Here is an 8,068-nt window from a genome sequence, read left to right as displayed (position 1 = left end):
GGCCCAGTAACGTCTCCATTGGAGACTTTGTTGTTACTGTGTTTGGCATATCAAATACTCTCGGTAGCTTGCCGGGCTCTCTGAGTGGCAGAGGAATCAAACTCGGGTCGGTCATGTTGACCGCTTGTAAGGCGAACGCCCTACCGCTGTGAAGAAAAATAGATTTTATTGAACAACACTTAGAAACTTGTGAAACAGGCATTGGGTGGAATGGAATGGAATATATGTTCAAGAGAGACCACTCGTTTTACAAAGCAAGCAATGAGTGACATACAGAAAGAAAGCACGGTATTTCTTTAAGGAAGAACACAAGCTTGAGGACCAAGCCCACTCTGGTAGTTTAGGAATAAGTACTTGGAGTGGTATGAACTTAACTTGTACACTTTAGGGGAGAACCTGAGTGAAACAAATAGAAGTATGTTCAGAAGAATGATAAACTGGAGTCTATACTTGGAGTGAGGAGGGTAGAGAGTTCTTTGGGGAGATCTGGACTATGGAGAACAGTAATATTATAACATTAATGATAGTATCTTACCGTGGGATTCCAAAAATATATTTAACAGTGGTGTCAGAAATGATAACATTCTTAGGTATTTGGATTTCCTGTGGAAACTACTGGGAAGCTGAGTTTATGCTCTGGATGCCTCTGCCTGAAACAAGGTCAACAAATCATGAATGAAAAATTACAAGTTACATGGATCAAGGATTCTGATCCCAGTGGAAGGCTAGCTTTTGGGTGGACAATTTCTACTGCTGGACTGATGTAGATTCTGATCCTGGGATACATAACAGAAAGGAGGTAGTGACAGGTATCCTCAGAAGTGAAGCCTCTGAGACAGAATTCATTCATACCAACTTATGGCATGAATGTTTGCTCATGGCTGCTACCATTATAACATGCCATTCAATGATTCTGTGGTTTCAATTTACTGTGTCAATGTAAAGATGAAGTTTCTAAATCGAAGGTAAAAATCTGAGGCCCTCAAGATGATGAATTATGGAGGGGGGGGAGTGGAGCTGGAGCTATAGTACAGCAGGTAGGGCATTTGCCTTGCACACGGCCTACCCAGGTTAGATTCCCAGCATCCTGTATGGTCCCCCCAAGCACTGTGAGGAGTAATTCCTGACTGCAGAGCCAGGAGTAACACCTGTGCATCGTCAGGTGTGACCCAAAAACGCAAAAACAAAAAGATGATGCCTTACCTTTAGATATTTTGCAGTCAAATAGAAACAGCCAGGAAGCTCACCAGAAAAGAGTTCTCCTGGGTCGAAAACATCATCACCTCTGGCGTGAGAGCATAGAGAAAATAACGTTTCCATTTTATGCCATGTTAAAGCAAGCCAGACATGATCTTGGAAAGTTTGTCAAAGGAAAGCATGGCTATAGGAAGGATAAGATGACAACTGAATCTTAGAGGTAAAATATACAAGTGAAGAAAAGGTCAAGAAGTAGGCGGTACGATGGCGACCAGGTATACTAAGAAAAGCATTTTTTAAAAAATAAAATGCAATGAGACATCAAAAAAGACCTTTTTAAATGTTTAAGAACAGGGATATAACTCAGGGATAGAGCATTTGTCTTCCATTGTATGATGATCTGGGATTGATCCTTAGCATTGCAAACAGCATTATTTTTTAATTTTTAATTTCTTTCTTTCTTGCTTATTTGCTTGCTTGTTTTTCTTGTTTTTTTTTTTTTGGATCGCACCTGGCTATGCATAGGGGTTATTTTTAATTTTTAAAAAAATTATAATTTTTATTTTTTACCTGTGGTTTAAAATGAAATCTAAAATATTTTAGAGTAAATATATGTGAAGAAGAATAAAATTCACGGGAACTATTTAGTGTTCTTAACGATACAGCAGTCAGAATTTTGAGGTTAATTTTATGGGTAGTGCATAAATAATTTTTCCCCATTATGTGGGCTGTGTTTTTATGATGGTCACCATTTTTTCTAAGTTGCAGAAACGTCTTAGTTTAATGTAGTCTCATTTGTTTATCTTCATTTCTTCTTCCTTGGTTAGTGGTGTTTCATTCTAGAAGTTTCCCTTAGCTTTAATGTCATGGAGGGATCGTCCCACATTTTTCTCCATATATCTTAAGAATTCAGGTATGATATTGAGGTTTTTAATACATTTGATCTGACTTTGTGCCTGGCACTATAAAGAGGTCTGAGTTCAATTTTTTTTTTTTTTTGCCTGTTGCTGTCCAGGTTTCCCAGCACCACTTGTTGAAGAGACTTCTTTGCTCAACTTCATATTTCTTGAGCCTTTATGAAAGATTAGGTAATAATAATCTGAGGGCCAGCGTCAGGATATTTGACTATATTCCATTGATGTGAGGCCTGTCTTTATCTGAATATCATGATATTTTGATTACTACGACTTTGTAGTAGGGTTGCAAGTTGGGGAAGCTGTTCCCTTCTTCTTTTTAACAAATATTGCTTTAGCTCTTCATGGGAGGTTATTGTTGTGTATGAGTTTCAAGAGTATTTAATCTATTTCTTTGAAAAATGTTATGGCTATCCTTATAGGAAGTGCAGTAAGTCTTTATAGAGCTTTGGTGTGTATTGCCATTTTGACAGTGTTAATCCTCTCAATCCATGAGCATGGGATGTGATTCCATTTCCTCATATACTCTCTTATTTTGTGAAGTAGAGTTTTTAGGGTTTTTTTTGTATAGTTCCTTAAAATTTTATCATCTATCACTTAACTTCCCCTTAGTCGTCGATTTGCTCGAGCGGGCGCCAGTAACATCTCCATTTGTCCCTGTCGCGTGGTAGAGTAGCCCAATGGAATCTGTTCGAACCGGGAACATGAAGGGCCTCAAACCGATCTTTCATGATCTTGACGAAGAAGTCTGACCATCTGGAAGGTGGGCGGCCACGCGGTCTTTTGACATCCCATGGAATCCAGTCGGTAACAGCTCTAGTCCAGTGGTCGTCTCTAAATCTCATTACGTGACCAGCCCATCTGATTTTCGACTCCTTGGCATAAGAGACAGCGTCCCTGATTCTTGATCGGCAACGGATGTCAGAACTCCGGATTATCTCTCTCATTTGAGTGAAACCTGATATTCCAAGCATAGCTCTTTCAATTCTTCTTTGGGAGACCTGAATACTGTTCTCATTTTGTTTGCATAGGGCCCAGGTCTCTGAGGCATATGTTAATGCAGGAAGAACAGTGGAATCAAAGAGATGTGCCCGGAGCCGGAGGTTCTTCTTCCTCTTAGCTATTTCTTTGACGTTTTTGAAGGCGTTCCAAGCTGCTCTCTTCCTCCTGCACAGCTCGGGTGCCAGGTCATTTGTCTTGTTGACCTCTCGATCTAGGTACACATAGCTGTTGCATTCGGAGATAGTCCTTCAATTGAGAGTGAATGGGGCATCAGGAACAAGGCTGTTTCGCATAAACATTATTTTCCTAAGATTCAGCTGTAGTCCTAACTTTCCACACTCACGGTCAAAGTTGGCCAGCATTTGTGCCGCTTGGCCGATGTTTGGTGTTATTAAAACAATGTCATCAGCAAAGTGGAGGTGGTGTAGTTGCCTACAATCTATCTTCATTCCCATTCCTTCCCATTCCAGTCGTCGCATGATGTTCTCGAAGGCGGCACTGAAGAGTTTCGGTGAAAGGGTATCACCCTGCCACACCCCTCTCTTGACATCAACGATCACTTCTTTGTAGAATGGTGAGATCCTGCTAGTGAATCTGTAATACAGCTCACGGAGGATCCTGATGTACTGGTCTTGAATGCCCTGATTGGCTAGGGCTTCAATGACTGCTTCCGTCTCAACAGAATCAAAGGCCTTCTTTAAATCAATGAACGTTAAACAGCGGCATCTTGAACTCCAGAGAAACTTCAATGAGCTTGGTTATCGTGTGGATATGGTCGATGGTGCTGAATCCTTTGCAGAACCCTGCTTGCTTGCATGGTTGTCCTTCATCTAGTGTTCTGCCAATCCTATTTAGCATGACTCCAGTGAACAACTTGTAGATGACAGACAATAGGCAGATCCGGCGATAGTTGCCAATGCCATGGATGTCTCCCTTCTTGAACAGTAGTACGGTCCTGCTGGTTTTCCTTTGGGACGGAAACTTGCATTCAGACAGGTAGCGAGTGAAGAGCCGAGCCAGTGTATTGATGAGTACTGACTGCAGGTTCTTCAGGTGTTCAGGTCTGACCTTGTCTGGGCCGGGTGCTATTTGTTTCTTTACCAACGAAATGGCGTGTCAGATTTCGGAAGGGAGAACATTGGGAACAACATATCCATCCTGTGGAATTTGGTATGTAGGCAAGTGGACATGGCTATCGAAGAGATTTGAGTAGAAATCATGGTAATCTTCTCCACTGCCGTTCTGGAGGATGTGATGGATCCATCAGGACGTCGGAGGGCAGTCATCTTGGTCTTATAGTTGGCGAAGGACAGGCAGGCATTACAAATACTTTTCCTGGCTTCTGCCGCATCTACCAGTACTTCTGCTCTTCTCTCTTTTAGGTCTTCCTTGATCGCATCTCTGCACTGCTTTGCACGCTCACACGTTAGCTTGCGGTCAGCTGAGGCATGCGCCAAACCATGCTGGCGAATTAGCTCAAGAGTTTTCGAAGATAGGCAATTTTTTGTGGCTATCTCTCTCTTGGCATTCCTCGCACATTCATGGAGGTGCTGAACCAGTGGATTGTATTCCTCGTCAATGTTGTCAACAATGGCAGCTTCCCATGTTGCCGCAATAGTACCAAAGTATAGTTCCTTAACATTTTAGTTGATTCTAATATACTCGATTTTCTGAGGTATTATTGTGAATGGGATTGTTTTTCTCTATCTCTTTTTTTCTCTTTCATTTGAAATATATGGGAAAGCCATGGACTACCGGATATTGATTTTGTAATATGCTACTTTACGAAACAAATCTATTGTTCCCAGGAGCTTTTTTGTAGATTCTTTGGGATTTTCCAAGTATAGTATCATGTCATCTCCAAATAGTAAAAGCTTGAGTTCTTCCTTTTTTACATGGATGCCCTTGATATCTTTTCTTTTTACCGAAATCATATGGCAAGTACTTCAAGTACTATGTTGAATAGGTGTGGTGAGAGGGGGTAACTTGTTTTGTGCCTAATTGTATTCTGGGATTCTAGCTCATTGATTTCTGCTCCAAGCCTTTAGTTTTCTCCCCGTTGAGAATAATGCTTGCTGTGAGTTTGTGGTAGTTTGTTTTGACTAGATTGAAGAAAGTACTTTCAACTCCCATTTTGTTGAGAGTTTTTCATCATGTATGGGTGCTGGATCTCATCACATGCTTTATCTACATCTATCGATATGATGATAGACTTTTATCTTTATTTTATTGAGATGGTGTATTCTGTTGATTGACTAGAGAATGTTAAGCCATCCTTGCATCCCCAAGATAAACCTACTTGGTCATAGTGTGTGATCTTTTGTTGAGTTTCTGGATTCTCTTTGCTGGTATTTTCTTGAGAATCTGTGTATCTGTATTCATCAAGGAAATAGGTCTGTAATTTTCATTTTTTGTGGTGTCTCTGTCTGTTTTGAGTATTAGGGTGATCTTTGCCTCATAGAAACTATTTGGGAGCATTTCTGTTTCTTCAATTTCCTGGAAAATCTTGAAAAATGTTGGCAGCAGTTCCTCTTTAAAGGATTGAAATATTTCACTATTGAATCCATATGGGCCAGGGATTCTGTTTGGGGGGATATTTTGACCATCATTTCAATTTCCTTTGTAGTGATAGGTTCAAGTATTCCAAATCTTCTTGGTTCAGCCTTGGGAGGTAATTGGAATCCATTAATTTATCAATTTATTCAAGATTCTCTCATTTCCTGCTGCAAAGATTCTCAAAATAATCTCTGATGATCCTATGGATTTCTGTAGTTTCTATTAGGATACCCCCCTTTGCATTTCTGATTCGATTTATTAGAATTCTTTCTGTTTCTTTGAGAGGCTTCTAGAGGTTTATTGATCTTGTTTATTTTCTCAAATAACAAGCTTTTGCTTTTATTGGTCTTCTGGATTGTATTTTGGGATTCTAGCTCATTGATTTCTACTACAAATTTTATTATTTCCTTGCTCCAGCCTAGTTTGCACTCCTTTTGTTGGTCATTTTCCAAAATCTTGAGCTCTAATTTATTCATGTAGGCCCTTTCTTTCTTCCTGATGAATTCTGGCAGAGCTATAGTCTTTCCTCTTAACACTGCTTTTGCTGTGTCCCACAAGTTCTGCTAGCTCGCGTCCTCATTCTCATTTGTTTCTGGAACCTTTTTATTTCCTCTTTGATTTCTTCTCTAAGCCAACGGTTGTTCATTATTTCCCTTAAATACAATATTTCCTTGCTGAGATTTAGTCTGTATGATCTATTGAGAAGTGACAAAGTAGTGTTGAAATCTCCACCTAGTACTGTTTTGCTATCAATGTTTTTTTTAAGTCTATTAGAAGTTGTTTTTAAGTATTTTGCTGGTCTGTCATTGAGCATCTACATTGAGGAGGGTGAGTTCTTTCTGATGTAAAGATCCCATGATCGTGAAGAAATGACATTCACTGTCTCTTATAACCTTTAGCCTGAAGTCCACGTGGTCTGATACTCGTATGGCTACTCCAGCTTTGTGGAGGTGTTCTTTTCTTGAAGACTTGTTTTCCAGCCTTTTACTTTTAGCCCATGGTTGCTTTGATTGCTCAGATGTGTTTCTTGCAGGCATCAGAATGTTGGGTTCAGTTTTCTAATTCATCTTCCTATTCTGTGCCTCTGAATTGGCACATTTAGTCCATAGACATTGAGAGAGATTGTTGTTATGGGGATTTGTGCTATCTTTATGTAGAATTTTTGTACTTGTGGGGATTGCCTTAGCTTAAAGTAGCCGTGTTAGTTCTTCTTGCAACAAAAATATGGAGCTCTTTACAAGTTTGCATGTCGTCTCTGTGCAAGGACCATGATAATCTCTGTATCATTTCAATTTTAGTATATGTGTAACCAAACCTTGTAGGAGTTAATTTTTCTCTTCTGATTACTTTGAGTGTTGTCCTTACTTACCCTATGGCAGAGAGTGGTACCTAATCAAGGAAAGTATTTCAAAGCAGCTTGATAGATTTAGAACTTTAATGTCCCAGAAAGAAAAATATGGTTTTTACCATATTATCTTTTACCATAATCAAGGCATCAGTTTTACAAAATAATTCTTTTAGAAGATGTTATATGAGTCCTGTTTAATGCACTTCCCTGAAACCTTCATTAATACCATTAAACTAGAGCCTTTTGCTGTTCTCACCTCAGTCCCGCGTACATCTCCAGGAAAAGGTGGATGGTGTTGTCTGCACTTTGACCACCTTGAATGTAAGTAGGATTTTTCTCCTGAAGGAAGAGGTGAGGAGCATATTGATGATTTCATTCCACATTATTATAAGTTCAACTTGAACGGAAGTTGAGACTCATGAGGCTCCTGTAAAGGACAGAAAAAAGGGTCTCAGTGAAGTTTAATGGCCAACACAAATTAACATCACAGATGACTCAAAGCAGCCTGTGTTCTTCTTTGTGTATAGTGAGTTTCATACCTAATGATAGTGATTCTTAGCCATGACACACGGGCAAAACAGACCTATAATTAAAAATCTAGTTCTCTGAGCAGAGTGGGGTTTCTTAGGTGATTGAACAAGTGTGCAGTAATTTATTACTAAGCACATACATAGTTTGAATGATGTGTACTTTTTGATCTAAAATTAATTCCAAATATGTCTAAAATGACAGTCTCCTGACCCCGCACCTGGCTTTCTTCACCGGGGTCCCTTGGAAGGGGTGTGTTGAGTTTCCCTCACCGCGCTGAGCAGAGTCCTGGCACCTGAAGACCTCTGCAACCAGCCATAGGTACGCTTTAGACCATTCTCCCCAAGCTTGAAGGAGCCTCATGCATGAACGAATCTGACAGAGGAACCCAGGTGTGCGCAACCGGGGGATGAGATCTCCAAGGCTGCTCAGATCAAGACTGGGCCCCCTCCAACCAGATCCCCCATCTCCTAGTAGCTAAGTGTTACAACCACGAACTGCCCCTGGAGCCATGTAATCCCAT

At 40.2% G+C, this 8,068-nt stretch overlaps 1 pseudogene; it reads right to left on the bottom strand.

Annotated features, from left to right (window-relative positions):
* Positions 1-6,887: 6,887 nt before the first annotated feature.
* LOC130036987 (uncharacterized) lies at positions 6,888-6,984 on the bottom strand (annotated as a pseudogene).
* Positions 6,985-8,068: the final 1,084 nt, after the last annotated feature.

Source organism: Sorex fumeus, unplaced genomic scaffold (genome assembly GCF_029834395.1).
Source record: "Sorex fumeus unplaced genomic scaffold, SorFum_2.1 ptg000070l, whole genome shotgun sequence".
Lineage (NCBI taxonomy): Eukaryota > Metazoa > Chordata > Mammalia > Eulipotyphla > Soricidae > Sorex > Sorex fumeus.
The sequence above is the reverse complement of the archived record's forward strand: the minus strand, read 5'-3'. Positions and strand labels throughout refer to the sequence as shown.